Raw genomic sequence first — 9,243 nt, forward strand, 5'->3', positions numbered from 1 at the left:
TGGGGCAGCACCAGCAGAGAATGCAAGTCCTGGGCTGAGTCAGGAGTAGTAGCTGGCTGCTTCTCCTGGGAACAAAGTCATTGGGAGAATCACTCCCTTGAAAGGCCACTCAGGGCAGAGGCATTAGCAGCTAACAGCTCTTTCAGCAAGCTAAAAGCTCTTTCTAGCTCCAGGCACTTGTGGCACCATGCCTGGAAGGGGAACTGCACCATGATGCATCCCCAGTCCATGCCCATCAAAGGCTCCGGGATTCCAGAGCTTCCAGGGAAGAGGGTCCAATTGATTCAGTAGCTCTTGAACCTGATTGCTCATCCAGCTCATTTCCTTTTCTTTATTGCCAAAGGCTCCTGCCCACTCACCCTCAGGCACGCTGGGAAACCCTTCCCGCTTAACCCTTCTGTGAGTCAGTGGACTACCCAGGAGGCAAGCTGGAGCTTCGAGTTACACAGCAGTTTTCATCCAAGGTTTTTGGGGAGTGTTCATTTCCCGTCCAATCAGGTGCCTCTCCAGAATTTTCATAATGTCTTAGTTCTTTATTTAGTGATAAACACTTATCACCTGGTCTGTGTAGCCCAAGTACAGTATTCACCTGATGTGTTTAGATTCACTTACTTTTTATTCTCCTGACCTCGTGGCTGACCCTGGTGAGATGCCTGCACTACAGTGAAGGGGCAGAGAGATGCACACAGCCAGTAAGAGCTATAGAAAAATGGAAGTATTCTCACAGTCTTTCACTCATATAACTAATAAGCAAAACAGCTGGCAGCCGTGAGTTCATGTTCCCTGCAACTGAAGAGTCTGGCCCAAAGACGCAATCTATGTTCTTCTAGAAAAATGAACCTAAAATAAAAGGTGATGATGAGTCATGAGAGTGGCTCAGCCCTATCATGCAGCTTTACCTTGCTGTGGTTTCACAAGCAGATGGGTCAGGATTAGGTCTCACTTTCCCAGACCTCACTTTGCCTCTTATCTTCGTGGTGCCAATCTCACCCTTGCACTTCCGATTTCAGTGAGAGCTGATGAAAATAGCCACCTACCCTGTGTGTGGTATGTTCTTTTTTTCAGTGCAATTACTCCCCTGTATTAAACAAATTTCCTACAGTGGATTTTAAAGTGGAAACTACAATGTGAATGGCAAAAATCAGTATAGTGGAGGTGTGGTTTCACACACCCCCACGCCCCCCAAGGCATAGCCATCACCAAGATGCATCCAGCTTACTCTGGACTTTGGGGGATGGATGGCAACATGGTGACCAAGTTCTCTCTGAAACAATGGCCCAGATGTCTTGCTGATCTGCAAATGTGACTAGAAGTCAAACATCCTGCTGCATAAGTACTGTACAGCCCAGGGCCCACTGAGCATTCCTGCGGGTCAGCACGCTGCACACTATACCCATGGAACAAGGATGCCTCTCAAGGTTATTCTCCAGGGCTGAGAGATTCCTTGCCACATCAGGTTCTTGGTGAGTGATTGATAGCATGCTAAACTTTGAAATTTTAGCTAAGTGATGTAAAGGATTGATTGTGCACATAAAATCCTTCAGACACAAACCTTGACCAAGTCTGGTACTAAGTCCGGATCCAGCTGCACCCAGACTCCTCCCTGAGAAGGAGTTCAGAAAGCAAGGGGGTCCTTTCACCAATTTGTGACACAGTGGGAGGATCTCTCTGTTTGACCCTGTTCTCCATGCAATAAGTAACCAAATGTACTTTACTTTACTGAATCTCGTTAAACCACTGTCACATTTGCTTTTTTAACTCACTGCTTTATATCGATAAATTATGTTGTTGCTTCTCCCTTACAAGTGAAGTGCATCACTCCATCCATGACAGCATGGACCTGAGACAGCTGGGACACAGTTGAAATCCACACCAAGGGCACTAACTGCAAAAGTAATGTGCCCCACAAGAAAGACTTTTTTCTAAGGTGCCTAGAAAATTAGAACAATGATGATGTTCAAGGGAGAGTGAGCTCAAAATTTACACTGCTTCTTAGAAATTAATAGATTTGTGAGATGAGGGTGTTTTCTTGTAAGTGGTGGATTTGCTTTTGATTCAGGAACAGGAGTGTTAGGATGCACCAGAATAATGTTAGGATCCCACTTCTGGAATAATGTTACTGTTCAATTATTAAAAGATGCCTCTGCCTGAATTAAGGTGCAAACAAGACCATATGCCAAAGTGAATGGTACAAATAGTACTTAACAATGAATGTGAGGTAGAGAGAGAGAGAGAAATAGGAAGAGAAGGGGGGGAGAAAGAGAAAGAGAGAGGGACAGAGAAAGATTGTAGTCATCACCACATGGGTTCTCTCACGCAAACTTCTTGCATGGCAAGAGACATAAAATACCTTTCCACACCCTCCACATATACCTCCACTTGCTCATCTACTCAGAATTTTGTGCCTAAATCTGTTCAAGTGATGTGGTTAAAACAGGTGCTTTGTGGCTCAATTTGTCTGTGACAAACACCGTAAGATTAGTCAAATGATATAAAAGAAGTCATCATAAATGTACTATATGACATAACGTATGTGCACATGGTTCTAAAACCCCACAGAAGTGCTGAAAGATGTTTGTACTGGTCATAGCAGAGAGGAGTTAATCCAATAGTCTTGAAAATCCTCCAAACAAGCACTAAATACCTACACTCAGGAAAACAACCCCCAAAACAAACCAGTACTAAATACCTATGCCAATGGAAAAAAACCCCACAAAAATCTCCAATGCTCCAAGACTTAATTAATCAGCCTAATTAAGGCTTAATTAATGAGCCAAAGGAGAATAAAAATTCAGTACCACAAGACCCAGGGTCATCACCATGACTTTTGCATCACTCATGCAAAGTTCCTGCAAACTACAGCAAGGAGAAATAACTGTTTACTTTTTTGTCTTATGCTTTATGTCTTTGTTGATATCATTAACCATCTAGACTGGCACTCTCCTAAAAAAAATATAGCATGGAGGTTTATGTCCTTCCATACCTGATAGAATACATGGTTTTCAGAGGAGGCCCTTTCATAAAATCCAGTCATACTTCAGAGAAGAATTAGTTCAACTGATTTGTAAAAAAGGGGTTATAAAACACACTTGCATTGTACTAGAAAATCCTCAAGTTGATGGGGATGCAGAGAAACCAACTCAAACCTTTAGAAAAACCTGAAAGGAAACAGCAACGGCAACATTTAAATTACCACAGATCCCAGAGGCTGATCCTCTACAAAAGCTTCAGCCAAGCTTAGCCTGTCTGAGTCAATGACTAAATGGCAAAGGTACCCCCCTCAGGGCTGGGGTACTCCAGACAACCTCAGACCCTTCTCTCAAGAGACCAATTTGCAAATAAACTGGGCTGCAAGCTGGCCCTTGAAAGGCAGCATTCTGTTTAGCATCTAGGTAGAAAGCAAGTGTGTTTAAAGAGGGTTTTTTCTCAGCAAAGGGACAGATCTCTAAATTACCTCTGAACCTTGCCCTGTACAGGCAAAACATTACCAGTGTTGCTTTGAGATGAAATATTTCCATCAGACTATATTGTCACTGGGACTCTTTCTTGTGAAAATTATGGCGACCCAACAGAGGAGCTGAACAAATGGTGAGTGGTGTTGTAATAAACCCTATCTCTGCAAGATAACCATCAGAAACCAAGAATCAAGGCCCCACTGCAGAGAAGTGAGAACAAGATGACACCATAAATCTGCCAAACAAGGAGATAACACTGGAACAAACTGTTGATAAGGCCAAAGAAGAATTTTGTTTGAACTTTTGTGCTAACCTTTAGTTATTTGCATAGTAAAATACACACCCATAGGCTATAGTATCCCCTTATTCAGATAAGCCGCTTCCCCATAGAGCATGCATGCTAAAATAAATGGGTGCTGTGCCTTTACATGAAGGTGGGAAGATATATTCACAACGGATGTGGGTTTAGACTGTTGTGTGTAGGGGAAATGTTTCTCTTCCACAGTCAAGTGCATAAAAGCAGGTAGCTGGCATACTGAGTGGGTGCTAGCTTTGGATTTACCACCTTGCACCCACCTCTGTGCAGAAATAAAATAAATATCTCAACTCTGTGTGAACTGGCTTCTTGCACGCTGGGTAGAACCCATATTTGGGGCTGCACTGGGATTGTTGTAGCTGGCAGTCACCAGCTGTTTTTGCTCTTGTTTTGTCACAAAATGCTCTGTAAGGTCTCAAGTCCTCTGCAGTGTTGTGCATGACACACATGTTCTCCAGAGGGGTGAGCCAAGAAAACTGTAGGGTTACTTTTAGGGCATTTGATAAGCTTCTGTTCTTAAGACACTACACAATCCTGGGTTGCTGGGTCCACAGATACTAAATATGCCTTAGCAACTTTTAAAACAGTGTATTAACCTATACTGAAAGCATTCTTAAAATTCTTAAAAAGATCCAAAAGAACTGGAAAGCATAACAGAAAAAACACCTCAGAAGCAAAGAGCTTTCCTGTGGTGAGTCCAGCTAGAACTTGCTTGACAACAGAATAGACAAATAGGACTAGCAATTTAACTTTTATACATTATGCTAGTGATTGATGGCATTCAAGTAGAAAGCAACCTGGAATCCTAATCTGTCAATGAACCCCAAACTTTTACTTGGAACTAACGCAGACATTTGCACCATGAATACTCAGGTTGTTCTGGAAGTGAGAGTGGAAATGTGCTTGGGCAAGTGGAAACATGAGAAGAAACAGTAGAACAAGAACTAAAATAATGACCTATATTGTTATCTAGGGTCAGAAGTTCACCTGGATCACAGTGCAACCTATGAATGGTTTCAATCAATAACCAGAGAACAAGAAAATGAAACCGTGAGATAAGATGACAGGCGGATAAAGGAGCTGGGCTGGAGCCAGAATGGAACTAGAAAAGGAAAACAAAAGCAAAACAGTGACCCAGCAGTGTTGTCTGAGACTCATGTGCAGTGAAACTAGATATCAAGATTAGAGGAACTGTTGACTCAAAGGCTATCCAACAACAATGAAAAGGAAGTAGCAAATGTAGACAGGATTCAGTACTGGCATGCCCTGTCCAACATGTTGTGCACAAACTGTCCTGGCCAGATTACCTGTGTTGGAGTGAAAGCTTCTCTGGACTCAGGCCCAGAGGGAAGCCAAAGCACAAGGGTTGAATTAAAACCTTTAGACAAGCTGAGATACATGAAGCTACACCAAAGTGAAACAGAAATATAGATTTTTAACTTTTAGTAGAAATATGCTAAGTGCCTTAAACATAAAAAAGCTGCAGCAGTGTTACCTTTTCACAGAGTTCTTTACTTTAGACAAAATATAGATAGAATTACACTGTTCACATTTTTTAGATAAAGCGTTCACATAAACAATAAGGGCTGATAGAAACTGTATATGCAAATCTGTGTGATACCTATGTAACACTTGTGTAAGGCTTCTGACTGTTAGACAAGGATAGGTTCAGAAAAGAAAACTAGAATCATGTGTTAATCTTGTTGGTCAGTTAACAAATATAATCTACACTTCTGTAAGAAAAAAAATAAAGAAGAAACTAGAATTAGAAGAAGAAGCTGTTTTCTGCCTGCTGTTTGCCTGCTGCTTGGCTTTATCGTGTAACCCCCTTCGAACTCTGCCTTCAAGAAAGCTGTGAGACTATGAAATAAAGAACTTAGCAGAACAGCAGCCTCCTCTGCTCTCTTACCCTGGTCCAAGAAGGAAGGGTATCCCATCAAAAGCTCAACATACCTGGACACACACATACTGATACTTCTGCTGGTGAAAATATGAGTAAACAGAGTCAGCTGATTTACAAAGTAGAAATCACCTTCCTTATCTGTAGGGCCTTGAAGTGAGTTTTGTTTCATTAACTGCCATATAAGTTGGCAGAAAATCCAAAGTGAGAAGGCAAGAAGAGATCTTTCCATCACTTCATTGTGGAAGGAAGTGGTTAGACCCACTCACTGGAAAAGAAAAAAAAGGTAGGAACCACACAGAGTGACTGATAATTTAGACTGAGCAAAAAAAAGCCGATTTCTATATAGTGGCTGGGTATATTGATGCAGAGATTTGTGGTAGGAACACTAAGGTGGACAAATACAAAATGTGTCTGAAAGCACCAGCAGAAACAGTTAAAACAAGGTTAAAAGAACTGTGAGTGTTGGTGGCATAGAGACCAGATTGTTACCAAGACCCCAGAACATCAGTGAGCATACTGGGAAAATGATCGACAGAAATGAAGATGTGGAGAATGGCAGGAAGATAAAGAACAGTATCTGATCCATAAAATCTCCAGAGGGAGACACATGGAGGACTATATCAGCAAAGTTAGTTCAGGAAGGTTGCACAGGATGAAAAAATAAGATTACAATCACTGCCAACTCCAGAAGTACCTTGAAGAGTGAAAGACATTCAAAACCCACTTGTTTTTCCCCAGTCAAAAGAGACATGATGACCACTCTTCAGCTGATATTCCTTGTCTTTCTTGTCATATCCGAGTATCTTGGCCAGACCACAGACTCCCTTAGTGATCTGGCCAAGACGAATTGAATATGATGGGTATGCTTAGTGGTTGTGTGTTTGATACTGTAAGACCATGAATGTGAGTTAAATCAGTATTGTTTAAAACAAAAAGCACCCTCTGTTTCTCATTTTGCTACATTAGCAGCAACACAGACTGAAGGGTGGCTTATTGAAAAAGGAAAATAAAAGCTCTGGGCAGACGAGCTGAAAACAAATAGGTTTAGAAATAAAGAAGAGAAAATAGAAGTTGTGTGGTGGAACACCCACCTGAATATAACTGAAGAACAGGGGCCTAGTCATTGAACTGATGATGGCATGGCATGCTGCACAGACCCTATCCATGGTCAGGGTGGCCAGCTCTGTGGTCACCTGTGCTCCTGTAGTGAGTGCTTTGCTCACAATACAGACTCATCAATCCCAATAGCAATCAGATTTGGGATGTGCACTTAGCTTTGGACACTGCCTTGGCAATACATCCTAATATCCTTATTACATTAATATACATATAGTTCCTAGGAAGAATAAATGCAATTGGTGATCAAAGACACATGGTGTTTCCCATGGACAGAAAAATATACTGCACACGTACTTATGATTAAACACACTGATTAATTACACAATCATTAAGTTACACTTTAGGCTCATCAATACCATGTGATCGTTGCTCAATCCTAACAGGTGCATTTAATGAGTGGGAATGGGGTCCTGTGGGGGTGCATCCTCACCCCCTCTCCTCTGGCCTGCTTGCACCTGCTCTATGATCTCCATAATTGTGGCCTTGGCCTTCATGTAAGAGCTGAGCAGTGAAGAGCCCCTTGACCATACTGGGAACTCTTGCAAAGCTGAGGCGGGAGCAGCACTGACCCTACCAGGAACTCCTGCTGCCTGGCCAAGGTGGGAGAGGAGAGTAGGAATAATCTGTCATCCCCTGACAGCCCAGAAACATCCCTTATCTGAATTGTAGCCTGAGTGGAACCGTACCACCCTTATTGGAATTTTGAAAATTTCAGTAATTTCCAGGCCTGGATTGCAGCCAGGAAATTTACTGGTGACTGAAGCCAACAATCTCATGACCCTATAAACAGCATTCCTTTAAGATCTTCTGAACTGCAGTGGGCTGCACCAGCATCTCCCTCTGAGTGGGACCTCTCAGAGTGTGTGAACTCCCAAGTTTGTGAAACTTGGAGGACCTTTGGCTGGTAATGGGACCTGGGCTAATATCCCAGCTACTTGATGCTCAGCCCCTGCCACTGAGAAATGCCAAAAGGCATTAGATGGGGGTATCTCAATCATTCCTGAGGGAAATTTTTAATAGGTGTACCTTTGTACATATACATATCTTGGTGTGTGTGTGTGTGCGTGTGTATTGACTTGAACACCCTACAGCAAATATAGTATACATGTTATTATCTTGAATGCATAACTGTCATTATTGTCATGATTGTAGTTGATTATTGGTTAATTCAACATTTAAGGGCTGCTAAATCCTTTAGATGTAAACCATTGATCAAGTCTGAGCCTGAGTTTGTATCCAGTTGCATCCAGACTCCTCTCTGAGAAGGACTTTAGAGAGGATTGCCCTTACCCTTTTCTGCTTTGCCCCTTTTACCTCCCTGTCCTCCATATAAATCACTCTAAATTGGTTATATTTTGCTTTTCCTTTATATGTATTATCTATATAATAAGTAGTAGGGCGGACCTTGCTGTCAAACTTTGTTGTGCTTTTGCAAATTCATATTAAAGTCTGTTTTCACTGATACCTTCGACAGTGATTCTTTAAGCAACTGAAACCACTCATTTTGTTACAGGTCCAAGGCAGGAAGAGGCTGTAAGACAATTGAAACTGGCAACTTTTCAAGCTGCAAGACTAAAAATGCCACATTCAACACATCCTTCAACACCATGTCAACTGCATTGCCAAAGACAATAGTCCTGTCACCAAACAACCATCAGAAAGGCAAGCTGGTCCCAGCTACAATCCCCAAAAAACCAATCAGCCACAAATCAGGTGATACGGTCCATGTTTGGAAATGTTTAGAGAAAACAAATATTCTGGGTATATATGGTCAGAGATCCTGAAATCCCCTTTGGGGCATAGATTATCAGATTGACTGGGAGGAAAAAGTTTCTGAGATTTGTATTGCCCGAACAAGCAAATACTCCTGAAAATTCATCTCTTGGCCCAAATGGTTGCACCCATATTACAACAGTTACTTCAAGTGGAAGTAATGAGAGACAACACAAACCTCAGAGGCGTATTTGCCTTTGCTAAGGTAAAACTGAAATAGACAGCATGATTATAAAATGGTAGTGGTTGATTCTGCACACCTGATTCTGAAACAATGATGCCTGTGCCATCTGTATTTAATATATATATTATTATATAATAGTATTATATAATATTATATTATATTATATTATATTACATTATATTATATGGAGTTATAACTGTTACCCTGCTCGTGGTGTGTGCGCTTTGTTGCAGTCTTAAGCGTACACCTAAAGATGCTTCCAGTTCTGATACCAGTCATACACATCCTCAGCAGGTCCTGGTGGTCATGTTACAGGTCCCTTGTGCAATGTGTGAATTACAGGGTTTTGGTTTTCTTCAACACTGGGCTGCAATGTGTACCATTTGTGTGGGCTAAAGAAATAACTTGTACCAGCAGAATTTGTGACTAAAGTAACTGAAGTCTTAACAGCAAAGCATTGCTATCCATCTGGTGACAATGGCAGCAACATTAA

The sequence above is a fragment of the Corvus cornix genome, chromosome 1A, assembly GCF_000738735.6.
Source record: "Corvus cornix cornix isolate S_Up_H32 chromosome 1A, ASM73873v5, whole genome shotgun sequence".
NCBI lineage: Eukaryota > Metazoa > Chordata > Aves > Passeriformes > Corvidae > Corvus > Corvus cornix.